The following is a 27,807-nucleotide window of genomic DNA, read 5'->3' as shown; positions in this document are numbered from 1 at the left end:
TTAAAACTGTCTTCGTATGATATTTCTGATAAGATGTATTATAAAAAACGTAGTAAATAGTGATTTTGGCTTAGTTTGATGATATATACGACATAAATATAAAACTTATATATGCTACTTAATATAGATGTCAAAATGGACCCATATATGACCTAATCATTAATGTGTCATACAAGAGACCTAAATCATCATTTTGCTTTAATTTCTATCATTTACTTACGGCTACAGGCATCCACCCTCAGTCTATATCCGAGGAAGTTACTGCGGATCACGTCTCCCATCACCAACCCTCTAGATCCTGATTATCCTCGTCGCCGCCCTCTTGGATCCCAGTCTCCTCCCATGCCCTGCACCCGCCCTCTCCAGCCAAGCCCTGCACCTGCCCTAGCCCCCACCATCAACGGCCACGGCACCGGCGACATTGCAGGGGCTGAGGTAGGGGTCATTTTTGCTGTTGTTGTCGTGCGTGGCTGCCGCTGGGTGACCCTCCTGCGACGACGACGACAGAGACACGCAGTTGCTGCCCCACTGCTACAGGTCCTCGAGCTACCGGGGGAGGAAGGTGCGCCATACCTAGTCTGAGTCAGCGGCAACGCGGAAGACCAGGGACACAACATCGCAGCGCCAAGCGTCGCGTGGGAGGCCCATGCCGAGGTTTCGTGCAGATAAAAAGCCATATGCATTCTGATGCCTCTCGACTCCTGCTGCAGTCCGTGCCGCGGAGGTATAGCTCGTCGACAACGATGCTAATCGCCGCAAATATGAGATTTTGGCACCAGAGGTTCGGGCATACTCTATTTGTATCTACCCATTTTATTCTAGATGCTCGGGACCTGAATTCTCGTGCACAGTTGAATGGTTTCATGGCGCCATCAGTTATCGCACTAGGAATACTATAATATGGGATAAACTGCATCAGTTCAATTCAGAAACTAGAATCACAACATCTAAATGGTCAAAGACAATACTAATTTCAGATAACAATGTTAAGTTTGGATAAAGAAAATCGGATCATGTTAAGTTTTCCAGAGACCCCTAAAGAGGACGTTGACGTACACATTTTAGAAGGCACAAAGACATTCTATTGGAACATCTCTTGTGGAAGAAGATAAACTTGAGGTTGCAACTTCCCTTATTGAGAAGGCAAAGGCAAAGGGGGTTTCTCTTTTGCTTCCCAGTGATATTGTAGTAGCAAACAAGTTTACAGCTGATGCTGGGAGCAAGGTTAGCTTATTTTACACATACACACATCAGATTGGTACTTCGGAATTCTTTCTCTTTTTTGTGATAAATTGTGAAAGCTATTCAGTACTAATTCTACAGCTTACATGTGTAACAAGGTAGCAGCGATAGAAGATATTTTTGTGTGCAACCACTAACCATCATTTTGGAAGCATCCAACATCATAACCAAGATAACATTGTCTTAAACTTTCATTTTGGTTCCCCTTTGAAATGTGTTTCCCAGAAACACCATATGATCTCCAGACTAAACTCAAGAACAAAATACATTTGGAGAAATTAGCAATCTGTTATAATGAACACTGGAACCTGAAGCCAAAGTTTCTGTTAAAAGTGCACGAAAAATGAAGCCAAAGGAAGGATTAGCATTGGGAACTTGTTGCTTCCTCTGCCCCTAGACATGTTTTCAATGCAAAGAAACACACACTTAAAATCAAATAATAGCAAATATAGCATTATAATGCATTAAATTTTCTAAGTATTTTTCCATGTATAATATAATGAGCCTATCAGTTGCAAAACATCTGTCCCAAAAACATGAAAAACCAACATAAACAGTCGGGTTGTATATTATTGAGTATAAGGTGCATTTTTTTTTGTAAAACCAAAGAATCTTAACCATGTGCAATATTATGCAGAGACGAGCTATTAAAACTGTAAATTGTCTTACAGTTGCAATCCTGTCGTAACATTGTTCGTACATTGTCTCTTAACAGTAAGTGCTACATTTTGATGCTATGGGATATTCTTAACAGTAAGTGCTACATGTTGATGCTATGGAGTCTCATTATCAAACTCCTTAGCATCCCATCCAGCATCCTGAGGGCGGATGTACTTAATGTAGGCACCTACGCATTCAAGGCCATTCTGAAGTCTCACTTCAAACTGCTCCAAAAGGGATCCGGCTGTTGCAGCCGCGTAGCTGATTGCCTCTACTGCATGTGCTACATCAGGTTAGTATAAGTGAATGTCTCCTTCATTGTCATAATTAAGCTGTATTTGGTTGTGATTATGCTGAAGAGAATTCTTTGGTACTAACATGGCATGCCTTGTGTTTGACCATCCCTTGTTGCTTCGCGACGTATAGAAACAATACTGTCTACGACATGTTCTTATGTTTGCTTGCGCTTTAGCTTGTAGCTGATGCAAATTCTTGTTGTTCTAAAGTCAATGTTAAGGCCTAATAGTTTATTGATATTTAACCAACACAGTGTATCGTTGGCTCATGGCAATGTGTAACACCCCGTCCAATCCCTGGACCGGCGGTACTTACTCCTGGCAGCTCTCTAGGATCATATATCGTCACCACAGACCAACACGAGTCTTTTGTGCGCACTTTGTCCTCACTCATGCACACCCGAGAAAACTTCCCGGTCGGTCACCCATCCCAAATTGCTCTAAGCCAAGCACGCTTAACTTGGAGGTTCTTTCAAGATAGGCTCCCGAAAAAGAAGATGCACCTTGTTGGTATGATTACACTATTAATTCTATTAAGCCTTGGGCCAGGACATCCCATCCCAGGGGCCAGGATATCACAATCCACCCCCTTAGAGGACCGACGTCCTCGTCGGTCAACCCCAATCCAGGAACCTCCCCTCTTGGCCACGTCTGTATGTCTAGTGCCGTCATATGCCATGCCATGTGACCACTCCGGGCCCACATGCGCCATGCGCCATATACCCGAACCCCCTAGCCCACACACGCCCGTGAAACCGCGAGAGTCGGCTCTGATACCACTTGTAACACCCTGTCCAATCCCTGGACCGGCGGTACTTACTCCTGGCAGCTCTCTAGGATCATATATCGTCACCACAGACCAACACGAGTCTTTTGTGCGCACTTTGTCCTCACTCATGCACACCCGAGAAAACTTCCCGGTCGGTCACCCATCCCAAATTGCTCTAAGCCAAGCACGCTTAACTTGGAGGTTCTTTCAAGATAGGCTTCCGAAAAAGAAGATGCACCTTGTTGGTATGATTACACTATTAATTCTATTAAGCCTTGGGCCAGGACATCCCATCCCAGGGGCCAGGATATCACAATCCACCCCCCTTAGAGGACCGACGTCCTCGTCGTTCAACCCCAATCCAGGAACCTCCCCTCTTGGCCACGTCTGTATGTCTAGTGCCGTCATATGCCATGCCATGTGACCACTCCGGGCCCACATGCGCCATGCGCCATATACCCGAACCCCCTAGCCCACACACGCCCGTGAAACCGCGAGGGTCAGCTCTGATACCACTTGTAACACCCTGTCCAATCCCTGGACCGGCGGTACTTACTCCTGGCAGCTCTCTAGGATCATATATCGTCACCACAGACCAACACGAGTCTTTTGTGCGCACTTTGTCCTCACTCATGCACACCCGAGAAAACTTCCCGGTCGGTCACCCATCCCAAATTGCTCTAAGCCAAGCACGCTTAACTTGGAGGTTCTTTCAAGATAGGCTTCCGAAAAAGAAGATGCACCTTGTTGGTATGATTACACTATTAATTCTATTAAGCCTTGGGCCAGGACATCCCATCCCAGGGGCCAAGATATCACACAATGGCTGCTAATAGGTCTTTCGGTTGAGGTTGCTTGGCGACTACCATCATTCTACACGCATCACTTTTGTGGAATTCATGATGGTCAGCTAAGCATACCTGCGACGAAACGCGCCGAGCCAGGAGCGCGTCGACACAGGGGCTCGGGAATGCGGTGTCGCCATCGCGGAACCCTAGCGAGATCGTCGGGAAGGTCCGAAGGCGTGCATGTGTTTGTGTAACCTTTCTCCCCTTCCCCCCTTTGCCGGCCGGCCCTTCAGCGGCAATAAGTGCCCACCGCCCACCAGGTATGCCCAACGGCCACCTTCCCTGCTGTTTGAAACCGAGCTGCCAAACCCTAATGAAAACCATTTGTATTCGGATCTGATCTAATTACACCTGTTATGCCTACTAACTGTACATCCACTTGGCTTTGTTTGGTTGATATCTTTTTGTTCTTGCATAATGGATTAGTTCATGGACGGGGTCTCGATTTTGTTCTGTGGAAATGTGTGGTGGTACACACTTCACAACATAGTTACAGCATTGAAGAGAATCGTGACTACAATGAGTGGAACTGCACTATCACTATAGGTCTATAACAGTAGAGTTATGAAGGAACTTTATCATTCACTGACTCATAATTGCTGCATGTTTTGTATAATGGGTTTTTGGTTGATGGAGCTCGGGTTGTGGGTAATAGATGCATCCAGTCAGATCGTGTTCACTTGGCGAAGGGTACATGGATTTTGTGCTGAACACAAACTTACAAAGGCACATGTCTTAACTCTTAATACAAGTTTGGCTTAATGACTTCATGTGAGTACCAATGTTTATAGCAAACTTTGGTGAATATTCACCTTTCGCATATCAATTCTTAGTTTCAACAGATTAGCATGTTTCATGGACATGGAATGGAGAAGATCTACCCCCTCCTGATACTAAAGCTATTTGGGACATCTGTGTACTGCCTAGTGGGCATGTTGTTATTGCATCACTAAGCAGGAAGTTCCCTTTTCAGGTCTATAAAGAAAGTGTGCAAGTTCTATTCTTCACTGTTTTTTTGCTACATTTACTGAAATATGACCTTTGTTCATATGATCTACTGGTAGTTCTTCGACCTTTCAATTTCACAAAACTTGCAACTATTTTTATGCTCTGCATCCTACCAAAAGTATACATTGTCTTTCTACTACTTAGACCTAGGTATGAGCAAGTCTGTTGCATTTCTATTCTTTCTACTACTTATACATGCACTGCATTATGTATTTAACTTTTAAGAAGATTAAGCAGGTGCTTGGTAATCAAAGCACCTTGCTCTTCCTTGTAACAAGACAGCAAGGGCACAAGTTATTCCAGACATTATCCGATGTTATAGCCAGGATGTACTACCCCATAGATGGTTGTTTTTCAGTATGCTGTTTGATTTCCAATGACTTCGCTAAACTTTTCTGTGCTTCAGTGGAGGTCGAACCATCATCTTCACTAAGACGAAGCTGCATCATAGCTTTCTGGTTTGATTCCTGGATCCCGTGCCTTGCATGGAGATGTAGCGCAAGCGTAGCGTGAAGTATGTGAATTCTTCTTCGATTTAATAATCTTGGCAATCATTTGATTTTCAGGTAATACTGGTGTTGCTGTCATGCTTTATGAGCCCAGATATAAGCACAATGTCAGCAGACTAGAAAGGGAGTCTAGGGTTAAATTTGAGCATATCTCTGTGCCACAACCCACTGATGTAGCACAATCTGCTGGCAGTGAAGCTGCAGATGCCATTGCGAGTGTGTCAGACATGTAAGATATTTCCATCATCATTTTGGGACAATCATGTTTCTTTTGTTTATTGATTTGTCATTAAGAATGTGGATGTGTGTCGTGCAGTGTTATTCCTATCTTCAGGCAGCAAGTAGAGCAGTTGCTAAGCTCTTCCAGTCTGTCTGCAGCTGACTTGCTTGCCAAAGCACTTGCGAAGGTAGTTGTAAGTTGCTTTCACGTTCAGCTTTTCCAGGTTTTTGCTCTGCTCTAGATATTGGCAGTTGGAACTAACAGAAATATGTGTCTTAGGGTTACACGGACATAAAGAAAAGATCATTGTTATCTTCCTTGGAGGATTACAGTACACTACATCTTCAAACTGGCAGACCGATGTGGTCACCTGGGTAAGTGACTGGTAATTTGTGCTTCTGGTTCATGAGTGTTCTGATTAAATGGAAATCCTTCTCTGCCAGTAGGTTTGCTATAACATTCTGGTGATCGTGTTTCTTCATTGTCGGGGTCATATTTGTTCCCATTGGTGTTATCTTCAGTTTGACGTCGACAACGTGGTCATGGTGACCGGCGGGAGGAGCACCAGGCGTGTAGGAGTGATCAAGAACTGGAGTGATCAAGAACTGGGAGAAGCACAAGGGCATCTTCGAGGTCATCGACGTGCTGCTTGAAGTTTTTTGCATGCTATGTCTAGTTTTCTCCTATTTGTTGTACAGGAAAACATAGAATGGAATTCAAATTTGGTGGTCGCAAAAGTGTGGTGACTTGAATTCATATAAAGTTAGGCTTAACATTAGTGCAAACAGTTGTATTTTAGTTTAGATTTAGAGTACACTTATGTATGCCTTGTTTGACAATGCTTATTTATGATATATTGAATGGTACTTATTTATAATATATTAATTATAATGTTGTTCAATATATGTGTATGTATATTTCTCTTTCAAATTATTATAACGTGATGTCTGAACAAATGATTATAAATTGAAGAATGTACTGCCGTGTAAGTCATTTCGTTTAAATCTTAATAAGACGGTCACCAAAATGTCTAATATCAGTCTCCTAAATAAGACGGTTTCTAAAACGTCCATTATTAGTCACCTAAATAAGATGGTTTTCCTATTGTAATCGTCTATTATTGTAGGATGTTCGAGATGGTTTGATAAATACTTTATGACTTTTAATGTTTGTATTCTCTATGGTTCTTTAGAAGCAGTGTATTAAAAAAAACCTAATTCAAGACGGTTTATCAGACAAAATGACTTAAACAAATACCTTTTTCAGACGGTTTATCGGATAAAATGACTTAAACAAATACCTTTTTCAGACGGTTATAAATTAAAAACTGTCTTACATAATATCTTTTAAGACGGTTTATAACCACCATCTCATATAGCATGATCTGTAGTAGTGTAGATTCACCCAGTTTTCTTCATATTCTTGCCCGCTGCATTATTTGTCGTGGTTCCCTTGCCCTGGCTTGAACTCCCTGGGTTCTGCTGATTATTGGAGTTATTTCGCCTCGGATATGGGCAGTCTTTGATGAAATGTCCAGACTTCCCACAATTGAAGCAACTAGTTGATGAGCTCGGGAGTGCGGGGAAACGAGCACCAGGGGCACTCGGCTAAGTTGTTGAGGTGGGGGCAGTGGCAGGGCGGATGAATACAGGCTATTTAAAGGGGTAGGAGGGTGGACGAGGTGAAGAACAGTTTTGATTGAAAGGTCAGATCACCAACCTTTGTCGCTTTTCAGGCCCCTGGTTGGACCTGTCACCTCCAAAGCCCTTTGATTTTCCTGGGCCTGCATACTTAGCTACAACTACCAGCGCTGTGCTGACAGCCCTGCTGTAGGAGAGATCAAGACAGGTGCCATCTTCCATTGTAGCCGGTCATTAAGGCCTCTCATAAAACAATTCCTCTTTTTTAGGTCAGTATTGACCTGGTCAAATGCGTACTGGGACAAATGATTGAATTTATTGAGATACTGCATAACAGTATCTCCTCCTTGCTTGAGTTTCATGAATTCTTCTTGCTTCATATGGAGCACTCCTTCTAGAATGTAGTGCTCACGAAACACTAATTTAAATTCGTCCCATGTGACTTGATGTCCGGCAGGCTGAGTGGCCACATAATTTCCCCACCAGGTGCTGGCAGGGCCTCTTAACTGCTGAGCCGCAAATAATGGCTTCTAGGTCTCCGTGCATCGGATGAGTCCAAACTTCTGCTCAATGACCCGAACCCATTCGTCAGCTTCGAGAGGATCCTCAGCTTTGATGAAAAGTGGGGGACGAGTTTCCGAGAAATCCAAGTACGAAGCTTCGCGGGGTCCTTGCAGATAAGCCCTCCTGCCTTGTTGCTGAACTTGATGTCCCGCCATTTCACGTAGGAAGCGGGTGTTGTCAACGGTTGCGGTGACCAAGGCAGCGAAAGCCTCGGCTAGCGTGGGTGGTACCCGTGGTGGATTGGGTGTATCTTCTTGACCACAGGATGTTCCTGCGCCGTCATGTGCACAAGTTCGAGATGGCATCTGAAGCGAAGAAATATTTGGAAAATATCACATGCTGATACATACCATCATTATACATTACTTAAGCTGTAATGTTACAAACTCAATGTACAACATGACTTCATTACCTATTTTACATTAACATTATTTCTAAACTATACTACTGCTATTACTTATTGTCCTTAGTAGCTTCGTTGTCGGGTGTAGAGGACCATTCGTTAGCCAGGTTCATTGAAGGAGGGGGCTTGAAAAGATCCAGTTCCCCACCAAGTGCTTCACCTGCTGTTCCAGAAGGTCCAGCTCCCATTTCGATAGGCTCGGCAGGTACGTCGGGGTGCAGTCGCGAATACAATTCATGAACTTCCTCATGCAATGTATTGCAGTACACTTGCAAGTTATCAACGGTCGTGCAAAGCTCCTCCACACGGGCTCGAGCTTTGGCTTCTCGGTCCCAAGCAATGGAACGTGAGTTGATGGCCCAATCGAGTGCCAAATCTCGTTCGGCAAGCTCGTCTTGCAGATGTCGGATGTCAGTTCTTAACTCATTTATGCGCTGACCATCCTTGACCCACACATTGTTCCTGTGACGTAGCTCTATTCGAAGCTGCTCCACCTGGGCTTCTAGATCTCCAATGGGATCATTGCTGTCGCCGCTGCGATCCTCATGCCTTGGGGCCAGCTGGTGCCGAGGTACACCAATCGGTCCAGTGGACTTGCGCACGGTTTTCCTCGTGCGCGGCGGCATACCTCCATAAGGGGGAAAATCTTATTAGTATAGTTTTTAACATGATGCATGCATAATTACAGAATCAACCTTAGTTGATTCACAACCTTCTATACATTGCACTCTACAATCTGGTCTTAAAATAAGTACTTCAGAAGGTAGTTAGATAAGAAGGAAAGAAATTTTCTTAGATAAGTATTTGAAAATTCTTTTTGAAATGTCTTATAATATCTATAGAGATGGGCTTCGCTCCGATACCAGCTGTGATAGAACCTCCCAAGTCATTAGGCCCACCTACAGTTGTCCTTGTCCATCGGACCTCAAACAATCCTGCAGGTGCACCTGATCACTTGACAAGTTCGGTATCTATATTCTTTACCTTGCCCAAGAGCGTTTCACCCGTCACGTAGATATTACAACACATCGGAGGTATGAGTATGCGGAAGCAGTTACAAGAACTTATTTTGTATTAAAGTATAGCAAGAGTAGTATTATTATAGACCAGTAAAATATAAGAGTGCTGAAGTAATATTATTACATACCCTGGGAGGCAAAAACCCCTCCCGATCAACAGTAAAAAGTTTTTAAAGGAGGACACTTCCTCCCGAGGCTTCAATCCTGGTTTTCTTCCTTAGGCACCACCTTGGAACAAAAGTAACAAAAATTTGCTGCTTCCTCACCTACAACAACATGGGTTCGAAAACCCTGAGTATGGAGTGTACTTTCGCAAGTCATACCCGTCAAAATAAAAGACTCTCAAGGATATGCTGGCTTTTGGGAATCAAGGTATGGCTTATCAAGAATCAAGACTCTGTTTGCAAAAATGCTTACTAATAATGGATCCTTAAAAATCCAGTTTTATTTGTCAGGTTAAGTAAAGTTACCTGCATCTAGAGTTCTTTCTACCCTAGTTCAAGCACTTGGCCTATACTAGCCGTCTTTTCATCATCCTTTAGGTCACTGGATTGCTACGTGTAAGTCAGTGACCAAGTCTTCATGTCCGAGAAGTAACGGCGATCCGAATCGATTAATACTTAGCTAAGGATCTCCAATCACACGACATATGTAGCACTTAACCCTTGCATATGTCAACTCGCCACCGAGGTTCTTAAGACCAGATCAGGTTCACGCCAACCGAGAGCACAGATACACCACCGTCCAGCCTCTTGCCATGGAGGGTACACGCTACTCTCACCATCTCTCCACTCCCATTGCGTGTTGTCTTATTCTGGTATTAGTCTGCCTGAGGCAAAGCTTACCCATGATGAGGCATGTGACCAGTTAAAGGGTCCTTGGTCAGCAGGCCTACATCAACAAGGTCCTTAATCGACTCAGACGGAGACACTACACCGAGACTCCTTTTTCGTGCAAGTCAACTGCCCGGTCTCAGCTTTATCATTTTCAACCCAAAGTTTGGTACCTGGCAGAGGTACATCTTTTCCGACGTTGAATCCATCATCGCCATGATTGATCCACCATCAAGTTTTATTTTGAAAACATCCCACCCACTTGAAGCACCATCTTTTGTCAAAACAAAACATTTTGTTTTTCTAGAGCAAGGCTAAGCATAAGAAAAACCTTTTTATAAAACAGGGGATCAAGGAAAGGTAATCAAATTCTCAAGGAAGGAAATGCAGCAATTTGTTTAGCACACAACTCCTATCACCTAATGCATCAAGCAAGTGAGAAAGGTTTTAAAATAGCAAGGAGGTGGCAAATGCACCGGGGCTTGCCTTGTTTTATAGGTGAGTCGTGTTCTGTTCCATAGATGTCAAAATAAAAGCAGTTCCCGGCCTGAGGTTCTTCAGGTGGTGGTGTAGTTCTTGCTTCTTCAACTTCTATCTCTTCTTCGTTTTCTATATATATAACCATATATAATCATGAATGCTCATGTAATGCTTATAAAAATGCAAAGATAATAAAAAGCATATTATATAATGTCTTGAATACAATTTTCCTTCACGGATCTCCAGGAAACTAGGGTTTTTGGAGTCAGTAGTGAAGTTCATAGGGCAAGCATCGCTAGAAGACTAGGGTTTTGAGGTTTAGGCATCAAACGTTATCCAAATCATACCAAAATTTATCCAAGGCTTCTAAATAACATCTAAAGCTTATCTAAAAAGTTTAGTGATTTTTGGAGTTATTAAACAGTTTCTAAAATTCCAGGAGTATAAGTTTTTGCTATTTTAAATACTTCAAAATTCCCTATTTGGAATAAAAATCATAAAATTATTTTTACTAAATACTATAGAAAATTAGGAACTAGCAAAATTGGTCTTGCATTTTTAGCATTTTTCTATAATTTTTTAGAAATTCTCTAATCCTAGCAGAAAATGAAAAAGGAAAAGAGCCAACAGTTCTGGACCGAAACTGGCCCAAGCCGGCCTAGCCAAGGCAGAACGCCCCCGCGCGCGCGGCCGCTCTGCTGACCTTGCAAAAAGGCCCCTGCTGATTTGAATAACTTGAAACAGGATCGCGGCACTATTCCTAGAGTCGCTGACATCTATAAGAATAACCCCCTAGTTCTATTTCTTTACAGAGCTCGGTCCACGATCGTGGACGGCGGAGCAGGCACTCTGGTGAGCTCATATCGGCCGGATAACTCAACTATCAGTGCTCCCAAGCGGCTGACACCAAATTTGACTCCTATTCACCATTTCCCCTCCATCAATTTCAGAGTTCTACCCCTAAATCGCTCTGTCCACGTCGACGGCGCAAGCCGAGGACAACCCGTGGTGTTCCCGGTGATCTAGCCTAATCTAATTCAATCGGCCAGGCTGCTAGGCATCTACAGCACATATAGATGTTAAAACGAGAACAGGGAAGCCATGAACGGACCTGCAACGAGCTAGGCATGGTGAGCTCACACTACACGGTGTTCTTGGTTGATTTGGGGGAAATCCCATATTGAAGTTCTCTGGTGGATAATTCGAGGCACGAGTTGGTGTATTGGTTGCTTGACTACCTTGCGGAGCCAACGACACACTCAATTTATAGGCTCCGAGGGCGGTGGCTTGTGAATCGGGGATGGCGCGGTGGTGGCCGGAGAGGGGAGATGTTACTAGCGCAGTGATTCGTGGCAATTGTGGGATAAGAAGCCACGACGGTCACTGGGTAATGATCACAACTCACGATGACGTGGTTAATGGCCTGAGGCGTGGCACAATCGCGGTGAAGGGCGCAAACTCCGGTGACGGCCGCAAAGCCACGTCGCCGGTGCAAGTGGTCGAGGAACAACGAGGCCACAGTAGCCCGAACTCATCCGCGAGTTGATCTTTTCACGGCCTAGCGCAATCTCTTTCCCGGCGGCACGAATCATGGCGACCGACGTGAATTCGGGCGCACGGTTTACCGGCGGCGAAGTTATCTAATCTTGGGATATTTTTAGTACTGTACCATCAGAAGCTTCGTCAATTGTTCTGACCGAGAATCTTCAGAGGCATTTTTCTTGAATTTTTGCATGACAACTTGCTAATCTGTTTGTAGCAAACTTGTAGCCCTATATACAAACTACAATTCTGCTACAAAGATCGTGTTGAGATGCTTACTCCTTTGAGCATGAATCAAGCCTAAAGTTCTTCAAAACTCACTGACAGCCTATATTCAGTTTCTGTATTATCTGACAGCCAGAATTTAGGGCCAATTATCTCCATTTTTTTGTATAACACAATGCTTAATCCCTTAAGGAAAGTTGTACTCCTATAGTAGCTCTAGACTTTTGATGTGTTGACCCTAGGCAAAATCTTTGTATTTTTGGATCTACAGAGTTCCAAATTCAGCCTTCTTTAATGATTTCAGACTTAGCCATACATGAGCACTAGAGTGGCCTTTTTGCAATTAGGCTCAAATCTCATGGTTTCATTTGCAAATCTTCAAATATGTGAACCATATGACTTAAGGTACCCTAATTCCATGGTTTTTGCACTTAGGTCCAAAACTGTGCAACATTTACATATAACCCCCTAGGGTTTCAATCTAGGGTTTTCCAGGGGTCTATTTAGAGTTTTTGGGTGCCACTTAAGTCCATTAATGGTGACATTTTATGACCATTTCTAATGAGTTTTGAAGTTTTCTCTCATTTAGGCTTTGTTTACACTTCTAAGCCCAGTTTAGGGTTAAGTACCCTACTCTAGGGTTTCACCCATGACAAGTCACATCAATACAACTTGTTTGAAATTTTTGCCTAGTGAATTCACTCTAAGTGTAACAACCACATGATATGCTAATGCTCATATGCTCAAGTTTTAGTGGTAGTAACACCAGGGGTGTTACAGTAATATTTTGCAAACTTTGGGACTCTAGTGAAACACTTAAGGCCATGTTTGTTTACAGTGTTTCCGGCAGGGATCAAGCCTAGAATTTTGTTGATCGCTCTCGCCTGAAAATTATCACGGCCCATGAGAAAACGTGTGTTCGGTTAAGTCTGGTATGGGCCGCATTCCACCCTTTCCTCGTCACCCCCTCCTAGGTGAAAGGGAAATAGTCTTAACATTTCCTATAATCAATTTTGGTGTTTGACGACCATCACAAAGCTTTTTGACTAATCAGTTTGCCTAGTCAATCATTTCACAGGTGCATAAAGTTCATCTACAACTATTCTAAGTCGACTATCCGGAATATCGTATATTATTCCGGACAGGAGAAGTTTTTTGGAAAAATACCTAAGCGCGGACCATCCGGGCCCTTGCCGCAGACCGTCCGCGACACCAGGGTGACCCTCGGACAGGAACACTGCAAAAACACATGTGTACACTACGGACCGTTCGATGGAGAAGCGAGCATTGTCCGAGACCAAGCGTGGACCATCCGGCCTTAGGCCTGGACCGTCCGGTCGGTGAAAAACCAGAATAACTTGAAGGTGACGGGTTCGGTAAAATGTATTTTTAGCGTCCTCGCGGACCGTCCGGGGTGCACGACCGGACCATCGTGATAACTTTATCTTACATCTGACGACACATTAAATGCTCTATAGCCGTTGATATAGTCGTTACTACTGACCGTTGCGATTTTAGCCATTGATGTGCTGGGGCGGATCGTTCGGACCAGGGGCGCGGACCGTCCGCGGTCGGCAGGATTGGAGCAACGGCTAGGAAGTGGTTGGAGGCTATAAATACAACTCCAACCACCTCCATTCACTTCACCCAAACACTCCACTCATATACATTCAATACAAGAGCTAGCAATTCATTCCAAGACACAATCAAAGCTTCCAATCTCTTCAAGTTCCACAATTGAGACAAATGATCATTAGTGATTAGTGGCTTGAGAGAGTGATTCGTGTTTCATTTGTTGCTCTTGTTGCTTGGTTTCCTTAATCGTGCTTTCTTCATCTCTCTCTAAACTCTCTAATAAGCTGTTTGGTTTGAGGAATGATCTAGTCCATCGTCTTCTCACTCCTCACTTTTTTGTTTGGTTTGTGGAATGGATTGAGTTGATCCATCATCACCTCATTCCTTATAGTTATTTAGGTAGTACTAATATGAGGCATGAGATCATCCCACCAAATTTGAGGAATGGACCCATGATGCACCACCACATTTTGGATGAAGTGATTCCTCAAACCAAACACCCCCTAAGTGTTTTGTAAAGCTTGCAAGAGACACCTAATTATGTGGTGATCCTTGCGGGGTCTTAGTGACCCGTGAGATTAAGAAGAAGCACTCAACCGGTCTGAGTGACCGATTGAGAGAGGGAAAGGGTTGAAATAGACCCGGCCTTTGTGGCCTCCTCAACGGGGACTAGGTTCTTTGGAACTGAACCTCGGTAAAACAAATCATAGCGACTTTCAGTTCCAAAACTCGTACGGCATGTAGGAAACAAGCGCGCGGCTTCTCACCGGCTGGCGTGGATTAGGGCTACAGACATGAAGGGCACATGGCAACGACGGTGACACGGAGACATGATTCCACTCTCCGGTCAACGTTGATCTCCTCTGGCGGCTGCTTCTCACCAGTATTCTTCTTCTCCCTGTCTCGACTAGGCAGCACAAACACAACAAAACAGTCGCACCTATCATTCTATGCTGCTGGATGGGGTCCAGCCCTTGATCACCGGTAGCATGTCGTGGCCGAGGGAGATGAACTCGGTGTTCTTATGGCTGGACCTATCCATATACATGATGTCAGGGTTGCTGATCATCTCCTCCAACACCCATGTCCATTCAAATTGTTCGTAATTGTTTAGAGAAATATATAACATCATTGTTGTAATCTAGTCGATTAGGTTACTTAGCTCTTAGCCAAGAGGTAGAGGCTTTGCATTTTTTTACAAAAAACTATATGGCCTCCTTTGGAATGTAAGAATTTTACAAGAATATAGGAATTTTACAGGAATCGGTTCATTTTCACATGAAAAACACAGTAAACGAGAAATTTTCCCTCAACCAAAGGAGGCCTATATGTGTTTTTGGAGCACCACGTGGTTTTCTCGGTTTACTTGAACTTGTAATGTTGCATTTTACTAATAACATTTAACATTTAACGGGAGATGAGCGGTCAGCTTCCCCGAGATGTGCATGGTTACATGCTTCCGCGACGGAGTTCAAATCTAGCATCCACTAGAAGCGCTTTTCTCAGAAGTTGCACGAGAATCTAAGCGTTTGGTTGAGATGAGAAACTTCTAGCCACTAGAATCCGCAAAAAAGCGGATCCAAATGGGACCTACCGCCACTGGGTTTCAATATAATAAAGATTATGTAGTGCATCAGCACTAGATGGGACACAGGAACCAAACAGAAGAGGGGAGAGGCAAAGCGAGTGTAACACCCCGGCCACTCCCGGACCAGTGGTACTTACTCCAGGTAGCTCTCTAGGATCATATATTGTTCCCACAGACCAACACGGTTTTTTGTGCGCACCCGAGAAAACTTCCCAGTCGATCACCCATCCCAAATTGCTCCAAGCCAAGCATGCTTAACTTGGAGGTTCTTTCGAGATAGGCTTCCGAAAAAAAGATGCACCTTATTGGTATGAGTACACTATTAAATCTATGAAGCCTTGGGCGAAGATATCACAGTCCAGCCCCGATGGATGGTTTATTGGGTGCACATGAGTGAGGACAAAGTGTGCACAAAAGACCCGTGTTAGTCTGTGGGAACAATATATGATCCTAGAGAGCTGCCAGGAGTAAGTATCACCGGTCCGGGAGTGGATGGGGTGTTACAAATGGTATCAGAGCTAATCCTCACCGTTCCACGGGCGTGTGTGGGTTAGGGGTTCGGGTATATGGCGCATGTGGGCTCGAAGTGGTCACATGGCACGGCATATGACGACACTAGACACAGATGTGGCTAAGAGGGGAGGTTCCTGGATTGGGGTTGATCAACGAGGGCAACTGAAAGGGAAATAGGGTTTAACCTTTTCCAAAATGATTTTGGTGGTTGAATGCCCAACACAAATAATTGGACTAACTAGTTTGCTCTAGATTATATATTCTACAGGTGCTAAATGTTCAACACAAACCAATAAAAAGATCAAGTTAGGGTTCAAAAAGAAAGGAGCAAAAGAAATCGAAGAGCACCCTGGTCTGGCGCACCGGACTGTCCGGTGTGCCACCGGACACTGTCCGGTGCGCCAGGGCCGTACGAGTTTGAACTTGACACCTTTAGGTTTCAGAAGAGCCGCTCAGCTATAATTCACCGGACTGTCCGGTGTGCCACCGGACTGTCCGGTACACCAGCGGAGCAACGACTCCAGCGTAACGGTCGACTACAACGGACACCTGCAAAAGTGCTACAGTGCGCGGACAGTTCTAGCAGAGTCAGAGCAGACGCCAGATGGCGCACCAGATAGTGAACAGTACTTGTCCGGTGCCACATGATGACAAAGCTCCAACGGTCGAAACCGTCAGAACCCTAACGGTTGGGTGACGTGGCTGACGCACCGGACTGTCCGGTGCGCCCATCGACAGCAGCCTGCCCCAACGGTTGAATTGGTGGTTGGGGGCTATAAATACCCCACAACCACCTCCACTCCAACCATCCAAGCATTCACAACAGTGCATTCAATACAAGAGCAATACACTACACTCCAAGACACAAATCAAAGCCTTCGATCAAATCAAAGTCCACAATTCAACTCTAGTAGTTTAGGACTTGTGAGAAGATCGTCTTGTGTTTCTTTATTGCTCTTGTTGCTTGGTTGGCTTTCTTCTTTCTCTCATTCTTACTCTCAAAGCCTTGTAAGCAAAGCAAGAGACCAATTGTGTGGTGGTCCTTGTGGGGTCTAAGTGACCCGAGAAATCAAGAAAGAAAGCTCACTCGGTCTAAGTGACCGTTTGAGAGAGGAAAAGGGTTGAAAGAGACCCGGTCTTTGTGACCACCTCAACGAGGACTAGGTTCTTTGGAACCGAACCTCGGTAAAACAAATCACCGTGTCATCCGCTTTATTTTCTTGGTTGATTTGTTTTCCCCTCTCTCCCGGACTTAGATTTTATTCTAACGCTAACCCCGGCTTGTAGTGTGCTTAAAGTTTGTAAATTTCAGTTTTCGCCTATCCACCCCCTCTAGGCGACTTTCAATTGGTATCAGAGCCCGATACTTCATTAGAGTCTAACCACTCGAAGTGATGTCGGGAGATCACGCCAAGAGGGAGATCGTGACCGGCGGCGACAAGTCCGCAAGCTCGGGAAGAACACATTCAAGGGAGTCCGGCCACAAGCATAAGGAGGAATCCTCTTCCTCCATCAAGTCACAATAGAGAGGTGACAAGAAGAAGAAGATGAAGAAGGTGGTCTACTATGAGACCGACTCTTCATCACCCTCCACCTCCGGCTCCGAATCGACGTTCGTCACTTCTAAGTGCCATGAGCGCAAGAAGTATAGTAAGATGCCCCTCTGCTATCCTCGCATTTCTAAACGCACTCCATTACTTTCCGTTCCCCTAGGCAAACCACCATTTTTTGATGGTGAGGATTATTGTATGTGGAGTGATAAAATGAGGCATCATCTAACCTCACTCCACAAAAGCATATGGGATATTTTTGAGTATGGAGCGCAGGTACCAAAGGTAGGAGACAAGGACTATGATTCGGATGAGGCCGATCAAATTCGGCACTTTAACTCCCAAGCCACAACTATACTCCTCGCCTCCTTGTGTCGAGAGGAGTATAATAAGGTGCAAGGATTAAAGACGGCCAAAGAAATTTGGGACGTCCTCAAAACGGCGCACGAAGGGGACGAGGTGACCAAGATCACCAAACAGGAGACGATCGTGGGGGAGCTCGGTCGATTCGTCCTCAACCAAGGAGAGGAGCCACAAGTGATGTACAACCGGCTTAAGACCTTGGTCAACCAAGTGCGCAACCTCGGGAGCATAAAATGGGATGACCATGAAATGGTCAAGGTTATTCTAAGATCACTCATTTTTCGTAATCCTACACAAGTTCAATTAATTTGTGGTGATCCTAGATATAAGCTAATGTCTCCTGAGGAGGTTATAGGAAAGTTTGTGAGCTTTGAATTGATGATCAAAGGCTCCAAACAAATCGTCGTGCAAGGCAGCACCTCCACACCCGAGGTGCAACCCGTCGCATTCAAAGCGACAGAGGAAAAGAAAGAAGAGTCTACATCAGTAGGCTCCACATCGACGCCTCGAAGCTCGACAACAAGGAGATGGCGCTCATCATCAAGAGCTTTCACCAAATCCTCAAGCAAAGAAGGGGAAGGACTACAAACCCCGCTCCAAAAGGGTGTGCTACAAGTGTGGTAAGCCTGGTCATTTTATCGCTAAATGCCCTATGTCTAGTGATAGTGACAGGGACAACGACAACAAGGGAAAGAGGAAGGATAAGAAGAAGTACTACAAGAAGAAGGGCGGCGATGCCCACGTGTGTCGGGAATGGGACTCCGAGGAGAGCTCCACCGACTCCTCCTCGGACGAGGATGCCGCAAACATCGCCGTCAACAAAGGACTTCTCTTCCCCAATGTCGGCCACAAATGCTTCATGGCAAAGGACAACAAGAAAAAGAAGGTACAAGCTAGAACCACCTCCAAGTATACTACATCTAGTGATGAGGGTAGTTCTAGTGATGATGAAGATAACTTGCTTAGTCTTTTTGCCAACCTTTACATGCAACAAAAAGAAAAATTAAATAAATTAATAGGTGCTATTCATGAGAAGGATGAACTCTTGGATAGCCAAGAGGAATTCCTTATTAAGGAAAATAAAAAGCATGTTAAGGTAAAGAATGCTTATGCTCAGGACATAGAAAAATGTGAAAACTTGACTAAAGAGCTTAGCATTTGCCTTGACACTATATCCAACCTTAGAACTTAAAATGTTAGTTTAACTGCTAAGGTTGAAAAATCAATGTTTGTCATGATTCAATTGTCAATCTTAAAAAAGAAAATGCTAGTTTGATTGCTAAGATTGATAAATTGAATGAATCAATTTCTAGCCTTAGGGATGAAAATGCTAGATTAATTTCTAAGGCTAAAGATTTAAATGTTTGCAATGATGCTGTTTCCAATCTTAGAAATGAGAATGCTATTTTACATGCTAAGATTGAAGAATTAAATGCTTGCAAACCATCTACATCTACTATTGATCATGTCTCTATTTGTAGTAGATGTAGAGATGTAAATGTTGATGCCATCCATGATCACCTTGCTTTAATTAAACAACAAAATGATCACATAGCTCAACTTACTGCTAAAATTAATGAGCATGAAATAGAAAATGAAAAATTTAAATTTGCTAGAAGCATGCTTTATAGTGGGAGACGCCCTGGGATTAAGGATGGCATTGGTTTCCAACAGGAAAGCAATGTCAAAATTAATTCCCCCAAAAGATTGTCTAACTTTGTAAAGGGCAAGGCTCCCATGGCTCAGGATAACGAGGGTTACATTTTATATCCTGCTGGTTATCCTAAGCACAAGATTGGGAGAATTCATGCTAGGAAGTCTCATTCTGTTTCCCATCATGCTTTTATGTACAAGAATGAGGCATCTAGCTCTAGGCATTCTACCCATGTTAAAATTCCTAAAAAGAAAACTCCTACTGCATCAAATGAACCTAATGTTTCATTTAAGACTTTTGATGCATCTTATGTTTTAACTAACAAATCAGGCAAAGTAGTTGCCAAATATGTTGGGGGCAAACACAAGGGATCAAAGACTTGTGTATGGGTACCCAAGGTGCTTGTTTCTAATGTGAAAGGACCCAAGACTGTTTGGGTACCTAAGAACAAGGCCTAAAACTCTTTTGTAGGTTTATGCATCCGGGGGCTCAAGTTGGATAATTGATAGCGGATGCACAAACCACATGACAGAGGAGAAAAGGATGTTCTCCTTCTATGAGAAAAACGAAGATTCCCAAAGAGCTATCACATTCGGGGCTGGAAATCAAGGTTTGATCAAAGGACTTGGTAAAATTGCTATATCACCTGACCATTCCATTTCTAATGTTTTTCTTGTAGATTCTTTAGATTACAATTTGCTTTCTGTATCTCAATTATGCAAAATGGGCTACAACTGTCTTTTTACGGATATAGGTGTTACTGTCTTTAGAAGAAGTGATGATTCAATAGCATTTAAGGGAGTATTAGAAGGTCAGCTATACTTAGTTGATTTCAATAGAGCTGAACTCGATACTTGCTTAATTGCTAAGACTAAAATGGGTTGGCTCTGGCATCGCCGACTAGCCCATGTTGGAATGAAGAATCTTCACAAACTTCTGAAGGGAGAACACATTTTGGGACTAACCAACGTTCATTTTGAGAAAGACAGGGTTTGTAGCGCATGTCAAGCAGGGAAGCAAGTTGGTACCCACCATCCACACAAAAATATCATGACGACAGACAGGCCACTGGAGTTACTCCACATGGATCGATTCGGCCTGATAGCTTACATAAGCATCAGCGGGAGTAAGTACTGTCTTGTAATTATGGATGATTATTCTCGCTTCACTTGGGTGTTCTTTTTGTAGGAAAAATCACAAACCCAAGAGAATCAAAAGGGATTCTTGAGACGGGCTCAAAATGAGTTTGTATTGAGAATAAAAAAGATAAGAAGCGACAACGGGACGGAGTTCAAGAACTCTCAAATTGAAGGCTTTCTTGAGGAGGAGGGCATCAAGCATGAGTTCTCTTCTCCCTACACACCTCAACAAAATGGTGTAGTGGAGAGGAAGAATAGAACTCTATTGGACATGGCGAGTTCCATGCTTGATGAGTACAAGACTACGGACCGGTTTTGGGCCTAGGTGATTAACACCGCCTGCTACTCCATCAACCGGTTCTACCTTCACCGAATCCTCAAGAAAACATCTTATGAACTCCTCACTGGTAAAAAGCCTAATGTTTCATATTTTAGAGTCTTTGGTAGCAAATGTTTTATTCTTGTTAAAAGAGGTAGAAAATCTAAATTTGCTCCTAAGGTTGTAGAAGGCTTTTTACTTGGTTATGACTCAAACACAAGGGCATATAGAGTCTTCAACAAATCTACTGGATTAGTTGAGGTTTCTTGTGACATTGTGATTGATGAGACTAATGGCTCCCAAGTGGAGCAAGTTGATCTTGATGAGCTAGATGATGAAGAGGCTCCGTGCGTCGCGCTAAGGAACATGTCCATTGGGGATGTGTGTCTTAAGGAATCTGAAGAGCCCACTCATGCACAAGATCAACCGTCATCTTCAATCAAGCATCTCTACCAACTCAAGATGAGGATCAAGCTCAAGATGATGAAAATGAAGATCAAGAAGATGAGCCACCTCAAGAGGAGGACAATGATCAAGAGGGAGATGAAGTTGATCAAGACAAGGAAGATGATCAAGAAATTCAGGGTCAAAGTCCGCCACACCCAAGAGTCCACCAAGCGATTCAAAGAGATCACCCCGTGAACTCCATTCTCGGTGACATTCATAAGGGGGTAACAACTCGATCTCGAGTCGCTCATTTTTGTGAACATTACTCTTTTGTGTCCTCTATTGAGCCATACAGGGTGGAGGATGCACTAAGAGATTTGGATTGGGTGCTGGCAATGCAAGAGGAGCTCAACAACTTCATGAGGAATGAGGTATGGCATTTACTTCCACGTCCTAACCAAATTGTTGTAGGAACCAAGTGGGTATTCCGCAACAAGCAAGATGAGCATGGTGTGGTGACAAGGAACAAAGCCCGACTTGTTGCCAAAGGATATTCACAAGTCGAAGGTTTGGATTTTGGTGAAACGTATGCACCCGTAGCTAGGCTTGAATCAATTCGTATATTACTTGCCTATGGTACTCACCATGGCTTTAAGCTCTATCAAATGGACGTCAAAAGTGCCTTCCTCAATGGACCAATCAAGGAAGATGTCTATGTTGAGCAACCTCTCGGCTTTGAAGATAGTGAGTACCCTAACCATGTGTATAAACTCTCAAAGGCGCTTTATGGGCTCAAGCAAGCCCCAAGAGCATGGTATGAATGCCTGCGAGATTTCCTTATCACTAATGGCTTCAAAGTCGGTAAAGCCGATCCAACACTCTTTACTAAAACTATTATAAAAGATTTGTTTGTATGCCAAATTTATGTTGATGATATCATATTTGGGTCTACTAACAAATCTACTAGTGAAGAGTTTAGTAGGATCATGATTCAAAAATTCGAGATGTCTATGATGGGGGAGTTGAAGTATTTCCTAGGATTTCAAGTCAAGCAACTCCAAGAGGGCACCTTCATCAACCAAACCAAGTATAATCAAGACATACTCAACAAGTTTGGAATGAAGGATGCCAAGCCCATCAAGACACCCATGGGAACAAATGGGCATCTGGACCTCGACACGGGAGGTAAATCCGTAGATCAAAAGGTATACCGGTCAATGATAGGATCTTTACTCTATTTATGTGCATCTCGACCGGATATTATGCTTTCCGTATGCATGTGTGCAAGGTTCCACGCCGATCCTAAGGAAGTTCACCTTAGGGTCGTGAAAAGAATCATGAGATATTTAGTTTACACTCCTAAGTTTGGTCTTTATGTAACACCCTGAATTTGGGGGTATAAAATTTCTTTCTAATGATCACCCAAATTCATGTGTTACTCTTCTCTATCTCTCTCTAGTTTTATCTCTCTCTTTCCCTTTGAATTAGAGTTAGGTGTATTAGTGAGGGATTATTTATTTTATTTTGCCCAAAACAAATGAGTCATGGAATGTTGCATCATATTGAGCCTAATTATTCTTTGAAATGTTCCACATATTTTATTTGGTTTGAATTTGAAACTTGATTTGAATTTGAATTGAAAACCCTAGAGAAAATAAATAGAAAAGGCAATAGAAATTCCAGGAAAATAGGAAAAGCCAATTCGGCCCAAGGCAGCCCATTAAGCCCAGCCCACGCGCGCGCGCCCGCACCCGCGCGTCCCTGTGCCTAACAGGCGGACCCCGCCTGTCGGCGCAAAGCCGAGCGTCCTCTCTCCCTCGCTCTCTCGCTGCTCCGTGGGACCGTTCTGTCGGCGCCGTTGCTCTCGCGCGCGCCCACTCTCCCTCTCTCTGCCCCACCGACCCCATTTGTCAGCGCGTCCCTAACCTCTCGCCCACGATCTCCCCGCCATGACGCACCCATGTCTGCGTGTTCTCCGGCCACGACCGAGCCCCCGCGCCCCTTTTGAACCTGGCGCCCTGCTCGCCCACCTCCCGTCTTCCATTTGCGCCCTCTGCCCAGCTCTCTCGCTCTCTCTCTCTCGCTCTGCCCACGCGAACAGAGAACCTCCGCCACCGCCCGCCGACGTCCTTCGCCTGTTCCGTGGCCGCCGTTGCGCCCGCGCCCCGTATAGTGCCACAGTGAGCTTCGCCTTGCTGTCAGCTTCTCGGGACACCCTTCGGTGTGCCCCTTCCATCCCTGGTTCAGCTGGCCCGCGCTGACCGGAGTGGTTCTTGCGTAGCCAGAGCTCCGCCACCGTCGCCCCGTCGCGTCCCTGTGCCTCCACCGTTGCCCCGTGCCTCCAGCGCTTCCCCGCAAGGTGAGCAACCTCCCGCACCCTTATTTTCCCTATGTACTGCACTGGTTAGCGCGCAATTGCTCACCGGAGTTGCCCCGCGCCGCCGTTAGCCCGCCTCGTCGTGTGCAGCGCCCTCTAGTGCTCCCGCGCCGGCGTGGTGCCCTCGGCTGAGTCCGCCAGATCCCCTGTGCGTGCCTAGGCCAACCCCAAGCCTCTGGTGCCCCATCATGGCCGGTCTGCTCGTCTCTGGCAAGTTTCTGCCGCGGGACCGAGCGGCGCCACCGCACCCATGACCACCCCCTGCCGTTAGATCTCGACCGTTCGCCCGAGATCGGATAGTGTAGAGCCAACACGAGCGGATCTAATCGTAGCCGTCCGAACCAGATCCAACCGTCTCTCATCTCTCCCCCTCACCCGCGTCTCTTCCCCTGGGCCCGGCTGGTCAGCCCGCCCTGGCTCGTTGACGCCCTGGCCTCGCCTGTCAGTCATGTCCCCGCGCCCGCGCCCGCGCCCGCGCGATCTAATCTGGGTCGTCGGTTTCTGATCCGATGGCTGAGATTACCTAGTACCCCTTTGCGTGGCTATTTTGCTTAAGAACCCCCCTGGTTTTAGGAAATCAACCCGCCGTCCTCTGTTTTAGTGCATAGGTCCCTGGTTTTATTAGAATAGCCCCTGGGCTTTAATTTAATTACAGATTTAGCCTGAATTTCATATTTCAAACTTTAAAACTTGTTTATTTCATATCTTTTTCATATGAACTCCAAATATTGTTGTTCAAATTGCAAAATGTTCACAAGATTATTCTCTATTCAAATAAAATATGACCAACTGTAATCTGCATACCTTAATTTAACACTTAGAATATAGGATTAAGGTTTGTGTTAGTTTATTTATTTAATAAAATAAATAAAATGATAGCCCTAGGAGTTAAAACATATTGAATCTTGTGAGATTAGTGTTATGCATTTCATGGATTCACTTCTGGTTTAACCTTTAGACCCTAATGTGATAAATAGAATTAGGTATGTAATTATGGATAATATTTAAAGGATAATCAAATTCCTAAATGAGAGTAGTGTATATTATAATTCTAACTTTCCTTTGTATTAATCACTACTTAACCCTTTTGAGCCATGTCCTAACCATTTAGAGAGTAATCAATTCCCCAATTAGGATTACTCCATTTTCTTTGTAGCTTGATATCATTCCCCTACACTTAATACTACACCTTTTTGTGAGTCAATGATTGTAAATGTTTGATGTGTTGTTCATTTATACTTTTCCAAATGTATTGAATGTCTCCTTGCTTTACTTAGACAACGAGCAACCTGAGGTTCCTGAGTGTGTTGTTGGAGACATCCCTGAGCAACAACCTGGTTAAGGCAAGTGTCCTCAGACCTACTATGTCCTACTATACTTTATAATTCAGTGTCCCGCATTACATTACTGAAACTTAAGGATTGACTAGTTTGTATTTCCCTTACCCTTGTTTACCTTTTTGGGTTAATCATGGTTAGCTTATGCTATTACTTAAACTTGATCAATGAACATGATGTGATCTTTTATGATACGATGATGTTATCCCGATGGGGTCCTTGTGATTACTTTAGGGGGCTCAGGCTCTTTCCTGAGTGCCTCTCCATAAGGACCTATTTGGGGAGTGACAAACCGGGATAACAGTGCAACCATGAGGGTGGAATGGGACACCCTTAGCTGATTAATTAGAGGAACCAGAGGAGTAGTTGGCTTCGCCGTAGGGCCGTCAATGGGGTCCGGGCACAGTACTTTCTCTACCGAGGTTGGTTGCAGAGGTTCTTTGATTTGGTTTTGTTAGTCACCCTTCCTTTGGGGAGATGTACTGTGTTTATCGAACTGGAGAAACCTAATGGGCAGCTATGACCTTTGGGAAATCTTTGTAAAGGCTACGTAGTGAGACCTTGCTAGGTCACCTTGGTAGTGATCAATGGGGAGGCTAGAACCCCGGGCAGAATGGGAATCACAGCTTGTGGGTAAAGTGTGCAACCTCTGTAGAGTGTTAGAAACTGGTATATCAGCCATGCTCACGGTTATGAGCAGCCTTGGGATCCTCTTCGAATAGAAGAACAATGGTTATTTTTTATGATGATGATTAACGATGGTGATTATTATCCTAATCTCTGGTATTTCCTCTTGGAGGGAGTGCCTCTAGGTAATAACAGGGTTATTACTAAAACTTGGCTCTACTTATAGTAATAAAACTTGACCAACTAAAAGCAACTGCTTAACTTTAAACTCCACATATAGCTAGTCCACTTTAGCCAAACTGGACATTTGCTGAGTACATTGAAGTGTACTCACCCTTGCTTTACAAACCACCCCACCCCAGGTTGTCCCTACTATTCTCAGTGCTCAGGAGGTGAAACTGGCAACATGGACGACTTCGAGGAGTTCCAGGACTACAATGAATTCTAGTTTATCTTAGTGGCAAACCCCCAGTCAGCTGCCTGTGTAGGCTTATCTTCTATGTTTCGATGCTCCGATCTTTGATGTTAATATTAAACACTATGGATATGTATTAGACTCTGTGGATGTCTCAGACATCTTGATGTAATAAAGTACCTTTCCGCTATTTATTTCGAACATTGTGTGATGGTGTCCAACTATGTAAGTGCTGTGTACGTGAGTTCTGATCCTGGCACGTACATGGTTCGCATTCGGTTTACCTTCCAAAACCAGGTGTGACACAAGTGGTATCAAAGCCTTGCTGACTGTAGAACCGCTAACCTAGACTAGAATGGTCGATCTAAGGACTATAGACCCTTACCTTGACCTTAGTCTTTTCAAAAGTTGGTCATCTTAACCAACTATATGTTATTTACTTATCTCAAAAGTTTTGTCTCACTTTTCTTTCTGTTTACTTTCTGGTCTCATAGTTCTATTCTTACTCTTGTGCTTATGATGTCTATTGTAGATGGCTCTTCTCAGGTGCACTGCATGTAAGTCTGTGATCCCCTTTTTGCCTTCTTGCCTGGCAGAGCGTCCACTACGTCGTACGATGTCAGGGCAGTCCAGTCACCTGGAGAGACTGCATCATCGCCTGCACGAGGAGCAGGAGCGCCGACGCCAGGAGCAGGAGCAGCAGGACTCTTCCCCCTCGCCTCAGCGGGAGGTGGAGTCTGAGAGGCCTCCTTCCCCTACACCTCAGCCAGAGATGCTCTCTACACCACCTCTGGGCATCCCGACTACTGGAGGAAACCCTGACGGAGACGGAGACGACGACGACGCTGGTGGCAGTTCGAGCCACGGCATGGAGCTTTCGGAGGAGCCGGAGGGATGGATCGCTAGACCCATCACTCATGACGCCGCTCGCAGGTGTCACTTTCACGACGCTCTCGATACCCTGCTGCGTCGGGCCTTCGACCGACACACTTGGTCTATCGAGTACCGTTGTGTAGTCTACTAGCATCGTCGCGGGCTATACCTGGACCAGTGGGAGGCTACTTGCTTGGTGCGCCGTCCGGACGATGATCTCCGGGGTGCAGAAGCCTTCTCAGAGCACTATTCTATCACTGAGAGGGATACTGCCGAGGCAGCCATGCAAGATGCAGCACGACAGGCACTTTCTCAGTATTGCTCGTTGTTCAGCGGGGTAGCTGATGGCCTTAACCTGAAGTACTACCCTCGTCGTTCGACCGGCAGTGCTGGAGGTGTGATTGTCTCGCCAGTCGTTTAGGGCAATCCCAGGCTGAGCAGCATGGTCAACTTGGCCGCCGTGCTCAACACAGAGTTGGACCACGCCCTTGACGAGTTGGGCAAGGTTCGGGCAGAGGTTACAGAATTGCGTGCTGAATGCGCGGCACGCCACTATCTTGATGGTGGTTCTCCCGCCCCTGTCGGGATTCAACACCCTTACCGTTCACCACCCTGTGGTCGTTTCGGCTATGGTACCCCAGACTGCAGGACCCGCATAGATTTAGATCCATAGATTGATCGAGTCGGAGTCTGTAATAATGCTTAATTTAGTGTCTTAGTCTAGTCAGTCTTAGTTAGAGTTAGTTTGGTTATCTTTTGTTGGATGCTTGTCAAGATGAACATGTAATGAAGTTGGATCTTTGTAATGATTGTCACCAAGGTGTGGGTATCC

Source organism: Zea mays, chromosome 10 (assembly GCF_902167145.1).
Source record: "Zea mays cultivar B73 chromosome 10, Zm-B73-REFERENCE-NAM-5.0, whole genome shotgun sequence".
NCBI lineage: Eukaryota > Viridiplantae > Streptophyta > Magnoliopsida > Poales > Poaceae > Zea > Zea mays.
Note: the sequence above shows the minus strand (reverse complement) of the source record.